This window comes from Felis catus, chromosome A1 (assembly GCF_018350175.1).
Source record: "Felis catus isolate Fca126 chromosome A1, F.catus_Fca126_mat1.0, whole genome shotgun sequence".
Lineage (NCBI taxonomy): Eukaryota > Metazoa > Chordata > Mammalia > Carnivora > Felidae > Felis > Felis catus.
Window position 1 is genome coordinate 13,415,560 of NC_058368.1, and position 21,610 is coordinate 13,437,169.

The following is a 21,610-nucleotide window of genomic DNA, read 5'->3' on the forward strand; positions in this document are numbered from 1 at the left end:
GAGAATGAGAGAGAGAGTTTGTGTGCTGCATGCAGGAGAGGAGCAGAGGGAAAGGGAGAGAGAATCTTAAGCAGACCCTATGCTCAGTGTCGAGCCCAACTCAGGGCTCGATCTCACAACCGTGAGATCATGACCTGAGCTAAAATCAAGAGTCAGACGCTTAACTAACTAAACCACCCAGTCGCCCCAGTGGGTATTTTTAGTAAGAACGGGGCATAATCACCATGTCTGTGGAAGTGTAGCTCAAGTACATGGTGTAGCAGAGAAGACAAATATGAGTCAGAACATTTGAGTTCTGGCCTTGGTTGGAATACTCTTCTTGTGACCGTGGCTCCAATCTCTCTAAACCTCAAAATGGGATAATAATCCCTGCCTTCCCCTCAGGGCTCTTGTGAACATGAACTCGGAATGAAATAGGGTACGGGGTTGTAAGGGTCACCTGGTGGTGGGAGAGACTACAGGCAGAGGGACCCCTGAGGACCATATTTACCAAATCCAGACGAGCAGTGAGGAGCTGGGCCGAGACAAGCAGAATAACATAGTTGCTTGTCTTTTCCTATTCTCAGATAATGCATTCGTTCATTGTGCTTTTGTATTTACCCAGTCTTAGAGTTTTCTATTTGGAAGGTGTTAACATTACCTCAAGAATAGCATGTTTGTATCACTATCCACCACTTTCTCATGTCTTCGTGAGCAACCGTGACCTGAAAACAGATACCACTCTAGTTTTATGCTTATGTTCCCCTTCTGCACGTCCATTAGAAATCAGATGAGTATTTTCACTTTACTAAAAATGAGAATAAGCATGATTAAATTTTATCATATTGTGCAACAGTGTTATTTGAATTTTTTACCCTGAATCTCTCTATAAAGAATATATATATACATATATACATATATAAATAGGTGTATATATAAAATGTATATACATATGTATGTATAGAAACTATATATGCACTGGTGTTTTTATATATTCTACTTTTTTATATTGCTTAAATTTTGGGCTCAGTTTCTTTGGACTCCCCTTCTATCGGCTGGGCAATGCCTACTTCCTATTAGGATGCACAGAGGTCTTCCGGCACCTCTATTTTCTCTCTCCTTTAACAGCTCCTGGGCCCTGCCACAGGCCTTTATTAATGGTCCTTCCCAGGGGAATTCATCTCTAGTGGCAAGCTCTGGATCTCACACACAATGCCGGTCTGTGCTTCTTGCATATGCTAACAAACAAGCTCTTTCTTCCCAGTGGAATCTGTCACAGAAACATACATCTCTTCAGCGTAAATAGGAAGCTGGCTTTGTAAGCTGAGGCTGTGGATTTCTAGGTGCCTGTTTATTTTAGAGCGATCCTATTGTTACTCCAAAAGGCCAGGGCTTGTCTTGTATCACCTGACTAATTGGAGAACAATCCACCCAGTGCAATTTTAGGCAGCCTGCCTCAGGGCTTCGGAACATCCTGTAAAGAGCATCTGCGGGTGGCTTCTTCCACCTCCTGGGGAGAAAAGAAACACTCCGGACTTCTTTCTCCTAGAAAATATGCAAAAATACGATTCATCAGGCTTCTGACAACTTAAATCAACAAAGGTGTTAAGCCTTTTAAAATCTAGGGTTCGAAAATATTAATAGATGCCATCCGCAGAGACACAGCCTTCATTTTCCAATCTCTGTGCATTGCTTTATTACAGTGTAAATTGGCAGCTGCTTATTACCACTTTATTTCTCAGATCACATGCAAGTTGGAAGCTAATTATTATGTGAGATCCTGGGGTGTGGGGAGAGGAAGTCTGGCATACAACCCCCATGCAATTTGCATCCCCACCCTTGACCCCACTCATTTCTTTATCTGGCCCCATTTAATCTCCCATGTCTGCACAGCAAACTCTATCACTCACAGGGAAACAGGCCTGTGCACATATGGAAGCAAATCAGAAATGGTGTTCTACCAGAAATTAAGAAAAGTGCTCCGAAGCCCCCAACCCTCAGACCCTTCTCTGGAAGCAATAAAAACTTGGGCCAGGAGAGGTGGAGAGGTTGTCTGAATTTTGGTCCAGGGTCTTAGGTTGGGAAAACTATGTCTGTCTGTACTACATCATCCCTCAGTTGTGTGGTGGAGCGAGGAAGAAGTGTGTCTGTACTTGAATGTACCAATCGATACTTTCTTCAACACATACTTTCTTCATCAACGTCAACTATAAAACCCATCTCTTTCTAGTCTCAAAAACTGACCATAAGGTTTTCTCATGAAACCTCTGGTGGTCTTCCAAAATTGTTCCTGTTCTCTAGACTCAAGCGCAGCATTATCTTTTCCTGTTCACCCAACACTCACTACCCACTTTGTCACCTCAGACATTTTTCATGACTTATTAAATATGGCCAGAAGTATCTTTGGTTCCTTGTTGATGATCCACAAGTCAAGTCGACATCTTTCCAATTTTAGAAAGGCCTCTACAGGAGATTACATTTTCCAATAAGACCATCTTGAACCAACCCTATCAGTACGTCCATCTTTACCTGATTAAAACTCTGCTTATATTCCAAGTCTTATTTCAAGCCCCATTTATTCCTGAAAGACTTCAGCAAAAAACAACTTCAATCCACAGAGATCATGTCATTTGCTAAAAATATATTACTTGGGCTTCCATTTGGAACCTAATTCAATACTGTCTGATAGGCTTTACTTGTCAGATACTGGTCTTTACACCAAGATGGTCACTTCCTCAGAGGAAGAATTGATTTATTTTTTCAACACTCCATAGAACCAAGAAAACTTCTGTTTATATATATAGGAAATGGCTCAGAAAAAGACAGACAAGTAATGATTCCCACAATATCCATTCTACCCTTCCTCTTCAGTGATAGAACCCTCAAGTATTAGCTGAGCACATGGCTCCTTGGGTAGAGACTGTATTTCCCAGCCTTACTTCTAGCTATAAAATGTGAGTAATTTCTATCCAATTGCACAGAAATGGTATAGTAGGCTGATAATAACTCCCCCAAATATGTCTTTGTTTTTCCTCCAGAAACTTTGGCTGTTACTCTAATTTGGAAGAGAAGGTCTTTACAGATGTATTAAGAATCTTGAGGGGAGGCTGGGTGGCTCAGTCGGTTAAGCGTCCAACACTGGCTCAGGTCGTGATCTCAAGGTTGGTGAGTCTGAGCCCCATGTCAGGCTCTGTGTTGACAGCTTGGATCTTGGAGCCTGCTTCAGATTCTGTGTCTCCCTCTCTCTCTGCCCCTCCCCTGCTTACATTCTGTCTCTGTCTCTCTGTTTCTCTCAAAAATAAATAAATATTAAAAAAATTTTTAAAAAACCAGAATCTTGAGTTGGGGGGATTCTTTTGGTTTATCTGACTGAGCTCTAAATCCAGTCACAAATGTTCTTATAAGAGAGAAGCAAGGAGAGATTTAATACACATAGAGGAAAAGGGAATTGATAAACTTTTGCTGGACAACATTTTGCTAGTGCTGAAGACCTTAGGTGTATGACTCATGGATTCACACAACCATCTCAGCAGAAGCCAGAAAGGGAGATGAGATTATCCAGGAAAATCTGTAAAAGGTCCTCTACTTAATAATGTGAATTTGGGTGACATACACAGGAAACCCACAAGGTTTTAAAGAATGTTATACCAACAGAAACACTGTTATCTTGGACTGAAAGGTGCAGAGACAGGATGAAGTGTAAACGTTGTTAGACTCCTATAAATTCCTCAGGAAAGAAACAGGCTGAGAAAAGTATTTGGTTACAAACATGTGCTACCCTCCAAGAAAAGGAGAGAATGACTCAGCAGAGGCACGGGTGCAGAGGCAGTGGCCTGAGCTGTGGGTGAAGAGGGAAGAGCTCCACAACCAAAAGATGGAGTCTCAAGTCACCAAGAATTATTCTCAGTCCTTGAAACCAAAATGGAATTTGTTCTTCTGGCTTTCCAAATTCCTCGGGACCAGTAACCACTAAGCAACAAAGACCATACAGCGTATGGTCTGCAGACCAATACCAGTCCGCAAAGTTGAAGAGCACACAAAAGCCGATGTAAATTTCCAAAATTATATGTACTATTATGCAGTTATACATAATTATAGCATTATTTTTTAGCGATAGTCCCCACACTTTCTCATACAAATGTATTCTTTTTTTTAATATCTTTATTTTTTGGTATTCAAATGGTCCATCATATTTGACTCTCCATATCCCTTATCTTCACACCCAGACATTTATGTGCAACAACATTTGTACTTCTCAAATGTTTTGTGTATGTGTCCCATTTTTTATATTACGAGGTCCATTCAATGCTTTTTGATATAGTCTAATCTGATGAAATAACCTCTAACTTGTCCCAATATCTCCAAACTTTCTAATCCTACCTAAAAAACACCAAGATCTATCATCCTGAAACACAATTTTTATTGTCACTTCTGTTTCCCACTGTCTAAAAGATAAAGAGCCCAAACTTGAATTTATTAAGTATTTATGCAAAGTATACACCAAAAATGTGAACAGTAGTTACTCTTGTGGTTATTTAGAGGTTTAGATTTTTCTTCTTTGTATGTTTACATATTTTTCAAATTTTCTATAATTAATACATATTATTTTGGAGGCAATTATCTAGGTCAGTTTGGGCTGCCATAACAAAATACTATAGCCTTGATCCAATAAGCCATGGCCAGGGTGGAAAGACCACATGGTGATCTGTATGTATGAGAACCTTCAGAAGAGGGTTGTGGGTGTACCAGGCATTCCCCCAGGAGAGGGTAAGGAAGTCACGCTGCCTGGTCTGGCCAGATGCTATCCGAACATAAATTCTATCTTATTCCACAAACATTTATTATGTGCATTTATTATGTTGCTGGAATTTTGCTAGCTGCTAGGAATACAGTGATAAATAGGTCAAGGTCCTTTCCCTAGGAAATCTCTCACTTTTGAGGTAGGAGATACACAAATTAAAATGATAACTCTATCATGCATCATGAAAAATAATTCTTCATGAAACATTAGTTAACAACTATTGATAAAGGTGCTCTGGAGACCCATAGGTCAGAATGATTAAGGGAGGTGTTAGTGAAATCATCACAGGCGAGACAAAAAAAAAAAAACAAAACAATTGGTCTTTAAGGAATGAATAGTCTTTACCAGGGAGAGTCTTTACCTTTCAGGAGAAGGGGACGTTATGGGCATTAACTCATACATGCAAAAGCATATGGTTACTCAGAAACAAAGAACATATCAGGGAAATACCTATATACTAGTTCAAGATCCTATAAGGAGATGGAGAGTGATGAAAAAAAACCCTGTAATATAGTTCAAATTCCAAGGAATCTAGACTTTTTTGTCTTGTTGCTGCAATCTTTTCCACTGGAAATAAGTTCTTTCTCTGAATCCCCTTGCAGATCATATGGTATTTGCTATATTGGGGGTATGAAGTCATTTGCTTATCTTATCTATTCTAAAGAATATAAGCACATACAAGGGAGAATCTATTGATTATTTTCTGTATCTTTATTGCATTTAGCACAGTGCTGTAGATATAATAGACAGTCAAAAATTAAGTATGTCAAGTAATAGTGTTTCTTCCTTCTGGATTATTGAGATACCGTCTTGATAATTCCCCCAGAAATACCTGTGACCCTAGATGTTGATTCTAAAGAAAATAAGAACATTTCAACTTATTAGTTCAAGATGTACTGCAGAAAAGGGCCAAAGAGGAATGGGAGCCTTGTCTCAAAAATGCTGATCCAGGGTTAGAGTCATCAAGCACGTTGTCTTACTGAATCCTGAAAGAAATCTGAAGTTTTGAGCGGTTATAAACATCCATCTCACTGACAGAAAGAATTATTTCTTTTTTCCTTAAAGGGTTTACTGAGAAGAAAAAGGTTAAATATAACCATAACTAAACCCAAATGTGGTTTGGCAATGCACATGTAGAAATAGCACTAAATCAACAATAGAATAATATCACCGCTGACATATGTAATGCTGACAAAGGCAGTCGCTGACATTGAATGTTAGAACTGATGTCAGCAGATGATGCTGGTGAGATGGCTCACCAGGTGAGATGGCTCTATGCTGGAAGTGTGTTCCTTTAGAGGAAGTATTTTCAAGTTTTCCTTCACCCAGGCCCTTCAAGGTAATCAAGGTCTTACCACTAAAGTGAAAAGAAGCATAGCCAAATTCAGAACAATGAGGTGCTTCCTGGATGACAACTCACCCCAAGCTATTCTTGAATAAGAGGCAGACACCTTGAAGTCTTTGTCTATATGATTCCATACTATGAGAGACTTCTTCATCCACTTTCAGCGTGCTTTTCCAGTTCTTGGCCAGTCATTCTAATGACAAAGGATGAAAACAGCATCTGAGTTTTTAATGAAGATTTTTCCTTTTGTAACTCAACTGCTGTGACCATTATTTTAATCCAATTATGGAATTTTGGCAATAAGAGATTGACTTTATTCTCTCTTTTCTTTACATATTTTCTTTCTTTCTTGTAACTTTTTCATTAACAGATGTTACAGCTGACCTTAAAAATAACAACATTTAGAGATTAAGCAAGAAATAAAAAAATAATATTCTTTGCCTTTATTCTCCTTTAATATCTAACTTGTGCTGGTAACAAATAAGTTCTGGGCACTGGTTTCACAAGCAAAGCTATGCGGGGTATGGCATCCCTTGATAATGGGCATACTATTTTCTCGAAATATCAGATCGGCCACCGTGAAGTAGCTTTTCCTTTTACTATCAGTGACCAACATCTCTGTTGCTTCTCCATGGCATCCAACATGGTTGTCTGCTCCTTTCTCAAAATACTTTCTTCTCTTGACTTTTCTTCTGTTCTTGGCTAAATCTACCTCTGGAGACTTTACTTCTTCCATCTAAGCCCTAAATGCTGAAGTTCTCAGAGACTGATCTTTGACACTCTTCTTTAAATAAAATAGACGATCTCATCTTACTCCTAAGATTTAAATTATCATCATATGACATATATTTCTAAATTTTTATGTCTAAGTGATCCTTTCTTTTAGACACATGAATGCAACTTGCATGTTTCTGTGTTTCCTCATAGCTGCCTCACAAATACTCTAATTTAACCTATTTAACCTAAATGTTTGAGTTTTGTCTCCAGATCTGCTTTAGTTCCATAGTTTCTCGTGTCCTTTAACGGCATCTTCTACCCAACTGTTCCTGACATCAGTCAATATGTGACACCCACCCCACTCAGCCCATATGTGATCAGCACCAAGTTCCCAATTTACAAAGACTTAGAAAACAATCAGAGGTTTTCTCACTTAAAATATCTCGAGATAAGCACTATTGGCACTGGATCAATGGCTTGACAAGTATTGTTACTTTTTTGTTGCAAGATGGTTATCCATACAGTGAGCATTAAGAGCCAGAATAAGAGGGCAATACAAAATTTATAGCATATAGTAAATATAAAATGTATAAAGTTGGGGTGCCTGGGTGGTTCAGTCGGTTGAGCGTCTGACTTCGACTCAGGTCATGATCTCGCAGTCTGTGAGTTCGAGCCCCGCGTCAGGCTCTGTGCTGACCGCTCAGAGCCTGGAGCCTGTTTCGGATTCTGTGTCTCCCTCTCTCTGACCCTCCCCCATTCATGCTCTGTCTCTCTCTGTCTCAAAAATAAATTAACGTTAAAAAAATTTTTTAAATAAAAAAATAAACATTAAAAAATAAATAAGTAAAATGTATAAAGTGTTTAAAATATATTTGTTAAAAGTAGGAATAAAAGGGAAAGACCTCCCCAGTTCCCAAGGACTTTCACAGCAGCCTTCTGCTAATGTTCTCCCAACCAGAACGTATTGCACCCCTCCTCTCTGCAGCTGCAAAGCGGCCACAGATAAGCAGTCAAGAAGAAGGTATGGTCAGCCAATCTCTACCGGCAGATGAGGAAGCGATGGAGCAGACATCAAGTTTGCATTGAAGAAAGGTCTGTTTGATTTCCCTGGTTTTAGGTCAGCCGTGCAGGATATTCTCCATACGTCTTCCAGATCCACTCTCTGCCCTTCTCACTCTACTCTTAGCCCTGGGAGTCTGACCATGGGGTTTGTAGGGATGGGGAGAGGGGGACCAGCAGGATTTCTTGGGGCAGCAAGAAACGGTCCGCCCCAGGTTTCCCTCCATGCAAGACCAGGGCTAAACCAGCGCTATTCTCTGCTCTAGTTTCTTCCAGGCAGCCCTCTTCTACAGCTGAGCTCTCTTTGAGTTTTGGTCACAGCTGTCTCCAGGTCCCCCTCAAGCCCGGGGTGACCATGACACGCCCACCAGTTTCTGGCTCTGGCGCCCTTAGCGTTGACTGCTGCTCTTTCCCTTACCAGCGCCCGCACCTTTGTGAATGGCCTTTCATGAAACCCTCTTCAGTCATCCCTTTTAGAGTGCCATCTGTTTCCTGTCCGATATAGTAATCAATACTGTAACATCACATTATTCATATTGTTAATGATAACACCACACCCCATACAGAATGAGATGAAAACTGGCTGAACGTGGGCGTGGGAAAGGGAGCGGTTGATCCGCTGGCTGTTTGCCAATGAGAGAAAAACCTTTGAAATTCCCTTTCGTCCCACCAGATTCTGCACAGCCACTGAATGGGTAAAAATTGCCTCCCAGTAATTTTTCTTCAATTTGGAATACTATCAATTTTTCTTGTTCATCCACCCAGCACCTTATCACATGGAAGAAGGAAAATGAGGACCTGATCACATAGGAGAAGGAGGAAAACAAAGGATTTAGCTTGATGTGGGAAGCCGCAAGCCAGAAACTGGCGGAAGCCTGCTCTTCCTTTCTGAAGAGTAAATAAACGTCTAGAATGTGTGTGCATAGAGTATTCCTTTGGAAGCACGCCTTTTTCAATATTTCTGAAGTCTTTATGACATTCCTTTCTACTCCTCCCTGTCCTGTCTCTACTGGTGGGTTTATCTCCAAAATTTGTTTTCTTCTTCATATCCTTTAACAGTCTCTTGGAGGGCGTTAGGAGGAAGGAAGGGTGGATCTTTGTATTCCAGCTGTGAATGTGCTAGAAATAGGGAAGACCAGGAATACTGATCCATTTGCATAATATTATTTTTTTCTACACAAATACTCTTGTCAGCTATTAATTACACCTACATTTTTCTGTTTTCTTTTTTTTGCCATGCTTTGTATATTATTGGGCTTTTTAAATAATTTTTTTAATGTTTATTCTTGAAAGAGAGAGACAGAGAGAGCATGAGGTGGGGGGGGGAGGGGGAAGGGCAGATAGATAGAGAGACAGACAGATAGACAGAATCTGAAGCAGGGTCCAAGCTCTGAACTGTCAACACAGAGCCCAATGTGGGTCTCGAACTTATGAACTGCGAGATCATGACCTGAGCTGAAGTTGGACACACGTAACAGACCAAGCCACCCAGGCGCCCCTATTGTTTTTTTTTATATATACAATTTTTTTAATGTTTATTTTTGAGAGAGAGAGAGAGAGAGAGAGACAGAAAGTGAGGGGGAGGGGCAGAGAGAGAGGGACATAGGATCCAAAGCAGGCTCCAGGCTCTGAGCTGTCAGCACAGAACCCAACGTGGGGCTAGAATTCACAGACTGCGAGATCATGACCTGAGCCAAAGTCAGACGCTTAACTGACTGAGCCACCCAGGCACCCCTCTTTGTATGTTATTATTAATGCTTGTATTTAATAGGAAAAAATAGTGAGTACATTTCTGGAACTTCAGTGTCTCATCTTCCGGCTACTATAAACCAGCCTCTCCTGTTTCTTATATGTACTTCCTTCCCCAGTTAAAGTTTTAGACTTTAATGTAAAAGTCTGTGTCTTTGGATTATCCCATATTTAGCAGTAGATGATATGTTTTGGGGGGGGGAGTAGAGTAGGAATAAAATAATTGCTTGGGAATAATATAAATGCTATAATGAGAATTTTTAAAACATAAATATTATAAAAATCTCTTGTAGTTTTCTCTGCCAATGAATAAATAAATCATATTTCTTTAAGGCATTTATTAGTATGCTGATGAAAATTTTAAGACACAGTCCTGACTATCACAATAATGAAATACATGAAACCCAGTAATGAAATTCTGTAACATTCTTGCAGTATCTGAGATTTAATTTAAATGACTCATAGACACAAAAGTAGAAAAATTAATGCACTGGTATGATAAAGCACAGCTTTTGAAAGTGGAAAGGACTTTAGTAGGGTAGTTTAACCATTATTTATGAATAAAGCAGGGTTATCTTTTAATAACTGTATCCCATGATCGGTGAGGAGTTGACTTTTCTGTCCTATAACTTTCCTCATGATTTATTTGTCCATGAGTATGACAGATAAAGAAGGCTAGAACTTTGTGGAACTAGAAGAAATGGTCAGGTACACCTAACTAACCCTCTTATGATGAGGAAAGCAGGACTAGGGAAGTCAGTGGCTTAACTTGGGTCACACACTTTGCTGGGACCAAAACCTAGGACAGTTTCATTTCAAGTCTAGTCCAAAACTTATTTATGTTAGAATGCTTTGTGTATTGGATCAAATACAGATTCCTAGGACTCACTGCCAGATCTAATAATAAGAGTTTCTAGGAGAGCCTCCAGAATCTGCAGTTTTTTAAAACTTCCCTAGGATGAATCTTGCCTACGTTGATGTTTCAGAATCAGTTTCTTCAGTCAGAGGTTCTTCTCCTCCAGTTGTATTTCACATGTAGCCCAGGAAGTGGGCTGGGGGTACAGACAAGTCACCCACGGGGGTAGGTGGTAGTATGAAGGAAGGGGACAAAAGCCATAGAATGAACCAGGACCATCAACCCACAGGATCCATATTACTTGAAGATTTGGAAGAAATCTTATTTTTATATCAAGGTAACCATTACATATAATGTGGTAGTGAAAAAGAACATCTACACCACCTTTAAACCAAGACTTCCAAGAAATTTGGGGTCAAATTGCATAGCTTCACCTTCCAGCCAGAGCAGAATGTTTTAGGGGCTTGTGGCCTAGGGGTGGCTTCGGTATCTTTTTTTTTTTTTAATGTTGAATTTCTCAATCAGAAATTTCTCAGTCATTGTCATAACATTACCTTTATAGAATCCCTCCTGCATTAAAATTGACTTAATGTTTTTCTTTAAAGTAACTTAATCTTTTTACATAACCTGATCCTAATGACATTCTAGTGTACATGCTCTGACACCAATTCTGACACCAGCCGAGTCTCCTATGATTCAATTCAATTCTGACACTACCCAGATTTAGTGCAGACCCTACAAAGAAAGGAGCCAAATTCCACAAAACTGCCCCCCTTCAGATCCCAGGCACAAGTCCTGGATATCCTTAAGCCATTGCACTTTGTAGCTAACCAGCTACAGATTCATGGCTTCTCATAAACCCCTCTGGTTTGATAATTCACTAGAACAACTCAGAGAACTCAGGAAAGTGCAGAACAACTCAGAGAACTCAGGAAAGTGCAATACATGATTACAGTTTCATTATAAAGGATGCAACTCAGAAACAGCCACATGGAAGGAGATATACAGGGCAAGATTTTGAGGGGGTGGGGCAAGAGCTCTGTCCCCATGAAACTGTGATAGTCTGTCTGCCCAGAACATCTACATGTTACCAACCAAGAAACGCCCAAGCCTCCTTCAGAGTTTTTATCAAGGTATTATTACTTAAGCATGATTGATTAAATCATTGGCTAAGAGATGAATTCAATCTCTAGACCATTTCCCCTTCCGAAAGGTTGGTAGAAAGGAGCTGAGAATTCCAACCTTTCAATCACATGACTGGTTTTTATGGTGACCAGCCTGCAGCCTCAAGCTACCAAGGGCCTCTCTCATTAGCATAAACTCAGGTTATAAGGGGGTCCTTATGAATGAGAAAAGACACTCCCATCATTCAGGAAATTCCAAGCGTTTTTGAAACTCTGTGCCAGGAACCAGGGACAAAGAACAAATATATATTTATTTTATTATATATACTTATATATAATATATATTAATATTATATCATATATAATCATTATGTCACAGTATGATAATTATATGTTTTTTCTAATGAATTTTTTAAGTATGAAAATATTACAAATATCACTGGCCTCTGTCTATGTCCTTTTTGGCTTAGCAATGGTAGATACATCCGCTATACATGGGCAAATCTTGTTTTGTCACATTGCCATACTAGGGTCTACAAATACTCAAAAGGAAAACCTGTAATTGAATGCATTTGTTTTAAGGTTTTGCTATCTAAATGTCTATGCCCACCAGTACCAGGCCCATTCTCTATTGATTGTTTCAGATCAGGCTTAAGAATTGTATTAGTCAGAATTCTCCAGAGAAACAGAGGCTGAGAAGTTTCATGATCTATATAAGCTGGACTATATATCTAATTCTAAATCTAAATCTAAATCTAAACCTGTATCTGTATCTATCTCTATCTTTATCTCTATCTCCAGCTCTATCTCTATCTCTATCTATCTCTATCTCTACATCTACATCTACATCTATATCTTCTGTCTCTATCTCTCTATATATCAATCCATATCTATATCTATACCTATCTATAGCTATCTACTATATATCTATAGCAGGACACCAAAGAAATCCAGTGGTTTCAAAGGCTAAGAGCCAAAAAGTAAATGTTGTAAATTTCAGTCTGAGTCTGAAGTCCTGAAAACCAGAGATCTGAGGACAGAAAATTGCTGTCCAGCTCAAATAAGCTGAGGGAGAATCCTCCCTTCCTCTCCTTTTTGTTTTATACAAGCTCAGTTAATTAGATGATGGCCGCTACATTGGGAGGGACAATCTACTTTACTCAGTCTACCCATTCAAATGCTAATCTCTTCCAGAAACTCCCTCACAGGCATACCAAAAAATCTAGCCACGTTGACACATAACATTAACTATCACAAGAATCAAGGATTACTTTTTGTAAGTTAGGATATCAATATTTCTATTGATATAATATATTTCTATAATAACTAACCACTATGATTTATATTTACAGTTCTGAAATTGTCCAGCGTATCCACTAGCCTATGAGATCTTTGAAAGTAAAGGCTATATTTTATTCTTACATCTCCAGAATCTGGGTGAATGTCTGGCATGTACTGAATGTATAATTACTATATTTTCTGAAAATATATATCACTCTGTTAATTTAGGAACACAATATAAACAATTACTTTACTCTGGTACTCAGATATGTAGCCAAATTTAAGAAGCTAAAACAAAATGATAATTGGTCTTCACATATAGAGCACTTAGCTCTTCAAAAGTTAATTGAATTAAACTGGAATAACTAAGTGTTGCACTTTAGATTTCAAGTAATAATAATTATTGTTATTACATACACATTTGACATCAAATTAACAGGTGTTTTGACATCTTAAATGATAATCACATTTTCAAATCTACCATTCAATAACCTGAACTGCTATATCAGAAAGATTTTTCTTGACTTTAGTTTCATTTGTTATACAACATTATTTTGCTTTGGATATGCAGATCTATGGACCACACAGTTTAAATATTTTACAACAAACTGGAAACCACCTTGTTGACCATGCAAAGCAATACCCATATTTCAACTTAACTATTTAATTTTTCCAAGTATCTATCTCTTATAAAATCATTTCTGAGGAAGCTATTTGACATAAACCAATTTGTTTTACAGTACTAAATGGTCTCAAAATATATTTAAATTGATTTATTGTTTGAGATGGAAACTTGAATGGGACAACAAACAACACAGCTTTGTTGTGTTAGCTATGTTTTTTAGCTTGAATGTGATATAAAAGCAAAAGCTAACATGTTAGCTATGTTTTTTAGCCTGAATGCGATATACAAGCAAAAAGCATATAGTTAATCTAAAATAATAAAAAACAGTAAAAGCAAAATCAATTCAAATTCTAGTTACTATTTATTGAGTGGTTACTATATGTCAGATAGTAGCCTCAGAACTGTATGTACATTATCTCATTTTGACTATTCAACTATATAAATTAGGTACCAATTTGCCCTCATTTGGCAGAAACTTGAAAAGTTTAACAGCCCATCCAAGGTCACTCAGCCTTTAAATGATATAATCAGAATTATTAAATGGAATTTACAGGTTGAATAACTTCAGATAGAAGCACAGGCCTGCAAAAAAAAAAAACATTTAAAATGGTAATTATGTGGGTAAATCAAAATGAATATTGACAATATAAAATAATAGCATATGGTGACATTTTATATACACAGGGTTAAGATGAACAACAATAATGTTAAATGTGGGAAGGAGATAGAGTTAGTGTTTTCAGAGCCTTGTATTATCCAGAAAAATGTAAAAGTACAATTTATATGAGGTTTTAAAAATGAGGCGTGCATGTTTTAATCTCATCGCAATTTAAAAAAGAATAAAAATAAATTGTGTAACCAGAAAACTAATAGAGTAGTGAAATGGAATAATAAAAATTACCTTACCAAGGAAAAAGCAGCATGTGAAACAAAACACAAATGATAAGTGGTATATTTAATGCCAATATAGCAGTAATTACATTAAATATAAGCTGACTAAACTATCCAATTAGATGACAATGATTATCAGATGAAATTAAAAACAAAACTAAGCAAAACCTTTACTTACAAGGGACACATCATAAATATAAGAGCACATAAAGGACAAAAGTAGAAGAATAAATAAGGTTGTATCATATAAAACTTAATGAAAAGAACGCTGCTGTAGCTATACTAATAGAAAAAAAAACTTAGACTTTTAGTCAAAAAGTAGAAAATAGAATAGAGTATGTAATTGTACAATAATAAAAGAGGAAATTGTAAAAAAAATAGAGGATATTATAATCCTTTAAAATGTATGTGTTACTATTCACATTATTCCAAAATGTACTATAAAACTGTTGGTGGAATATACAGAAAAAAGACAAATTCAAAATTATAGTAGGCAATTTTAATATATTTATTTCCATAATTAAAAAGAATAAAGAAAATATTACTAAGGGTAGAGAAGATTTGGACCATAATTATTAAATCTAACTTCAATATATTTTGCATCTTCCACCTACAGAATTCATAATCTTTTGGGGTGCACATGTAGTGTTTAACAAAATGAGCCAGAAGTTAGGCTCATGGGATTGGAATCATACAAAGAATGTTCTCTGAACCACTTGAATTAGCTTAGAAACCAATTTATAAAGATATTCTAAGTGGAAAACTAGCAAATGTTTCAAAATTACACAGTTCATTTCTGAATGACTCATTCAGATTCAAAGAAAATATATTTCAATCTAAGTAATACTGAAAATGCAGTGTATCAAAATTTGCAGATACATCTAAAGCCATACTTAGACAAAATGTTATAGCTTTAAGTGTATCTATTAGAAGAGAAGACGAGTTGAAAATTCAATATCTAAGTATCTACCATAAGAAGTAAAAAAAAGGATGGCAAATTAATGCAAAGAAAGTTGAGCAATTAAATAAAGCATTAATGAATTAGAAGCAAAATACAATAATAGTAGTAATAATAATGATAAACAATAAAACTGAAACTCAATTCTTGGAAAAGACTAATAAAATAGGTAAATTTCTAGCAAGACTGAACAGGGGTAAGAAAAGGAGGGCATAATTTATCAATAATATGAATGAATAATCATTAGACATCCTGTATTCATTGGCAGAATAATAAAGGTACTTGACACAATTTTATGTCAATAAATTTGAAAATCTAGATGAAATAGACAAATCAACTGAAAAACACAATTAAAAAATGGAATCAAGAAAAAAATAAACATTTGAATAGTCCCATATTTGTCAAATAAATTGAATCCACAATTTATAGCCTTTACCTCCACCCCAACAAAACACTTTTTTATTTTAAGCTCTAGGCTTAGATTGTTTTATTGATGAGTTTGGTCAAATATTTAAGGAAAAAACATAACCAAATAACACAAATTTCTCCAAAGAATAGGGGAAAAAGAAATATTTTTCAATCCAGTTTACAATGCCAGCGTAACCTTGACCCCAAACCTTCCAAAAGAAAGAAGTTCGAACTGACATCATTCATAAGCAAAATTGCAAAAAACCCTGAATGAGTTAATAGCAAATCAAATCCAATTACATATACAAAGGATAATACACCATAATCAAGTAAGATTTATTCTAATAATGCAAGGTTGGCTTAATATTAGAAAATCAGTCAATATAATTCATTACATGAATGGAATAAAGGAGAAAAACATAATCATCTTAATGTATGAAGATAAAGTCATTGATAAAATTCAGTCCCTTTTCAATACAAAATCTCCCATCAAAGTAGGAACAGAGGGAGAATTTCTTAATTTTATCAATGATATCTAAAAAACCTTACGTCCAACTTTGGTACAAAGATGAAGTATTGACTGCTTCTTCCCTGACGCTGGAAACAAAATAATTATATCAACATTGTACTTGAGTATCTAGCCAGTGCAGGAAAGCAAGAAAAAGAAACCAACATTATAAAGATTGGAAAGACAAGGAAAAGTCATCATTCTCTGAAAACATGATTGTGTATGTAAAAAAATATTCAAAAGACTCTATAAATAAACTATAAAAAATAATAAGCAAATTAACAAAGTCTCAGAATACAATATCAGTTACAGAGTTAACCATATTTCACAAAAGTCATGTGATTCGGCAGAAAACAACAAATAGATCACTAATATGGGGTCTATTTTTTCGTAGTAGGCAAAAATTTCTGACATAGGACATAAAAACAGTAACAATAAAGAAAAGATTTATAAGATGGAATTCATTAAAATTAAAAACTTTTATTCATCAAGAAAAAACATTAAGATAGTAGAAAGACAAATCACAGAACTGGGAAAGGTATTTATAATAAATATATCCAACAAAGAACTCATATCCAGAATATATCTCCAAAAAAGAATGAACCAATTTCTTAATGGGCAAGAGACATACCAGTCATTTCATAAAAGAGGATATCCAAATGGTCAATAAACATATGACAAGATGTTCAGTATATTAGTCATCAGGAAAATGCAAATTAAAAATTATGTGAGATACCAACATACATCACCAGAATGGCTGACATTAATAAGACTTATAATATATTTTGAGGAAAATGTAGAGCACCAGGCACTTTTATACATTGCTTTTGGTAGTGTACGTAGGTACCTTGGAAAACACTTTGGTAGTTGCTACTAAAGTTAAACATTAATGTCTCTTATGATCCAGCAATTCTACTCTTTGGTACTCACCCAAGAAAATTGAGTTTATGGTTACAAAAATACAATATATAACAATGTTCATAGAAGTGCAAAATATTCTCACTTCAAGCCACTTCTCCTTGCATATGACCAGATGCACTGCCCACCTTTCTGCCCATTGGGAAGAGTCGCCCTCCCTTCTGCCTTCAGGGCAACTCCAGTGTGACTGTAATGCAGTCACAATCTATTTTGGGCTTGCATTTATCTGCAAGCCAAGTTTGAGGTATTTTCTCCTTTCCTGTCATTCAGCTATAGATGCAAATCTGAGGGAGGTACATGTGTGCAACCATGGTAACACGGATGTCTGGTTTACTAGCTCATGCAGCTGTCCTCATCCCTCTGGTCCTTCTTGGGCTCACGTAAATACATCTTTTCCATATTATGATGGAATGCTGGTCAACCCACACAGCTTTATGACTTGATAGACCTTTGTAATTTGGTAAACTCTGCCCCAGCTCAAAATGGATATTCTGGATTCAAAATGAGTCCAAATGTGACTCTGTGCTCCATGGTCAAACATACCACCTCCATCAGGGCCTAGTTACACACAGCAGCTGTTTCTAGAAAGGCTTAGGATGCCTGCAGTGGGCTGCAGGTGGCATGGTCTTGCTGATTTTGTGACTGAGATTTGCGATGAAGTACTCTCCATATTTTTTCCCACTACTGACTCCTCAAATACCATAGTATGTGTTAGATCATAAGGCACTACTGGAACACAGTTTTGACCTGCTATACAGTCTTTTTCTGCTCTGAACCCAATCAAAGCTGACAGCCTAAGAAATCACCTGGTATATGGGCTTGATCAATATTTCTTGGTGTGGAATTGTTCCTACAAGAACCTGAACATTCCCATCAGATAACCACCTCCCCCCCCCCTTTTTTTTTTACAGTATAGGACTCAAGATGCAGCCATCTGACTTTTATTTTGGACCCCTACACACTTGACTAAAATGGTATGTCCCTGAATCTTTTTCAGATTTATTTTCCACCTTCTGCAGCTTATATGTCTTACTATGACTTCAAGCCATCTCTTGCTTGTTCTGCCTGATCAATGTGATGTTACCAATTTAATGAATTAGCGGGATTATATTCAGGATGCTGATATGGTCTAGATCTCTTCAGACTGCATTGTGATATACTTCGGGAGAGTTAATTAGAGTTAAACTCTAAATGAATGTTTAATCCATGAGAATAAGCACTGTTTCTGAAGGAGAAGGCATTCCAGTCTGTACATTCCCTAATGCACACATTCGCTAGAGAACACATTCACTAATTCAATGGCACCTTATCATGTACTATTATTATTAATCTAATTTAGCAGCAATACCATCTAGCATGGCAGCCATGATCAGTGCTACTGGTTGGTTGAACTTGTAGTTCTCTAAGATTCATCATGTTTCTGCAGTAGGGAGACTGGGTGAATTAAATGAAGATGATAGGGGCCACAACTCTTGATTCCTGTTGACTTTAATGGAAATGCTAATCACCATCATTCACCCTGGGATGCTATATTGATTTTTATTTGCTATCTTGACTGGGGTTTGGGATAATTTCAGAGGCTTCCATTTGTCTTTCGCCAATATGACAGCAACTAACCCACAAAACAAAGAGCTACACGATATCAGGGTATATACTGCCCAGGTATTTATACTTGGCAGTATATCAATCACAATTATTACTTGAGGATTTGAGGAATTATAGTCAGTGAGTTTGTGGACCTAGCAGTCCCACTGTAAGTCAGCTATTGGCTAGGATTCTACTTTTTACCTGGTCACTATAGGCTTCCACTCTAACAAGGGGCCATGATGACACGTCATGTCTCTGGGTATCAGTGTCAATTCATACCCTTTGTTCAGTAGTTCTTGAAATATCTGGTATCCCCCCCTTACCCAGTATATAATCACCCAAGTAAATTGGCATGGTTGCCTTTGGGAAAGAACTGCCAGAATGAGCGCAGTTTATATTTATGATATAGTATAGCTGTATCCTTCCTCCTGGGGACCTGGGGCATCCTTTCTGTCAATGGGTTCCAGACCTTCTTCCCCTCCAGTATTTCTTCTTATTATAGATGTGAAACAGATTTATCAGTGGCTTCCCATCCCCTTGGATTCTAGAAACACATTTTTTTAACATCTCCATAACTCCCTGCAGTTAATGCTTTGTAGGCAGCCCCTCCAGTCTTGCCAGTCATTACAGTCATTATGGCTCTCTGGCTTCTCTATTGCTTCAGGTCCAATCCTCCCCATGGATGGTACGAAGCTTGGCTCTTGACTGCCTGTCCTACTGCCTACAGAAGTATGCCTCCACTGAACTTTTTATGGATGCTGGTGTGCCTCTCATCCATGCATTCCTGATGGCCTTGGTGAATGGTATGTCCTCTGGGTCTTTTCATAGAAAGAATCCTTTGGTCTTTCAGCCTCACATATCCCCTCAGTGTATATTCTAGTGTGCCAAGATTGCTGGGCTTTTTATCCCTTTATGTGTGATCTGCCATGGCACTCAGGCATTTCATCTTCATCAACAAAGGCCGACATTCTCTCCAGGCTTCGTAGACTCACCCTAGCATTAAATGTTTCTTACCTTCTTGGGTCTCTGCCATAGTATTAAATCCTGTGTCTCAAAAGAGTGCCGCCAAGTCAATAAATTCTTCCTTAACTAGTCTTACTCTTCAGTCCCCTGGGTCAAGCACCCCCAAAATCCAGGCCCAAGGGTATTCCCCTGGTTCATGCTAGTACATGTTAGCTAATTCTTGCTGCTCTTTTGGAGTATACTATCCTTCTCCTCTTTCCATGTACAGCACATTCCAGCAGGTTACACTACTTTAGATTTAACTCTGCTTTTTGGCCTGACATCCAGGAGAGGTGGTAGAACAATTCCTAAGGGGGGGCGGTGTCACCTGTTGCCTTTTTGAGAAATCTCTTCAGTGTCTCCCCACATTGGGAAGGTGCCAGTTCTTAGAATAGATGAGGACCATCTCTGTAAACACTGCAGGTCCAGGCGAGTTTACAGAGAGAGAGTCGTCAGGAACATCCATACAGATGTCCCAAATCTATATTTCAGAGTCTCAATTTGTTAGCCAGTGACCCGGACTTGATGTGACAAACTCTAATTAAGTCCCATGCTTTATGCTCAGCTACATCTGCTCTTCTACCGTAGGACATGAGGACCTCTTTGTAAGCTATCAGGTTCTCAAATATCTTTCAACTTTCCATAAACCACCTCTGCTCCTTATCGTTCTATAAGCCATCAGTACAACTTAGTAATAACCAACCAACTCCACTGTCCTTGTGCATTGTTCTTTCATGTCTTTCAAATGTTGGAATCACTGCAGCAGTAAGGATGTTCTCTTCCACCAGGATGTTTCCCCAGGTTTCTACCAGTGAAAGTCTTATTAGTTGGCTCACCACCTTGTGCCAGGAGCTATCTGTGCTCCACATACCAGTCACAATGGAGCCTCCACTGAGCTTCTTCCTTGCAAGCCAGATGGTGAGTGATCTGGTCCTTGATATTTCTATCTCCTTTCCTGGTACCAAGTGTCTCCATTAGGGTCTTCCGGGAAAGAGACACCATGATAGAATCAGAAGTAAAAGACATTTATTAGAGAGATACCTGTGAAGGTAAAGGGGGGAGAAATCAGAAGTAGGTGGGAGAGCCTCAACCGTAAGGCCAGGCTGACTCCCATGGAGAGAGAGACACACAGCTGAGAATTTGGTTGGAAGAGCCTTAGACTATAGTGAAGCTCTGAAAAGATCTTGGCCAAACCTGTAGGGTCAGGGGGAGGCCCAGAGCAGAGACTAGCTGTGAGAGGAGTACTGGATTGTGCAGGAATGGTCTGGTCTAGGGTTTGGGCCTTGGTGTGGTCATTAGCTGGGAGCAGCCCAGGGAGTGAATTGCCTTGGTATAGACACTGATAGATCACTAAAGTATGGCAACTGGAAACTGTGGATAATGCCACTCTTCCTACTGTGTTCTCCTAAAGGGGATTTAAGTGACTAGGGCATTTTAATGCTTAGAATATTCTATATTCTAACCCAAGACGTGGTGACATAGGTGTGTATACTTTGTGATAATTAATCTAGTCATGTACATAGGATTTGAGTACTTTTTTATATGCATTTTGTGCAAGTATGTATGTTATGCAAATAAATTTACTATAAAAATGTCAAGTAAAGAATCGAAGCTACTATTCTGAATAATTCTAACGTGATATTCTAAAAACAACCCTAGCCCTAGAAACAACCATCTAGTGAATTACAAGTAGTTTTGTTTTTATGTGTGTTAGGGAATTGCCTCATTTCTTCCACCACACTCTGTACAATCTCAAAATAATGAGTTATCTCTGCATATTTTATAGTAACTGAAGACAAGGA

The 21,610-nt window shown here is 37.8% G+C and overlaps 1 long non-coding RNA gene across 1 annotated transcript; it reads left to right on the forward strand.

Annotated features, from left to right (window-relative positions):
- Positions 1–18,124: 18,124 nt before the first annotated feature.
- On the forward strand, positions 18,125–21,602 carry LOC123383758. Its single transcript, XR_006593915.1, has 3 exons — positions 18,125–18,193; positions 19,471–19,609; positions 20,597–21,602. It is a non-coding gene; the product is annotated as an uncharacterized LOC123383758 (long non-coding RNA).
- The last annotated feature ends 8 nt before the right edge of the window (positions 21,603–21,610 follow it).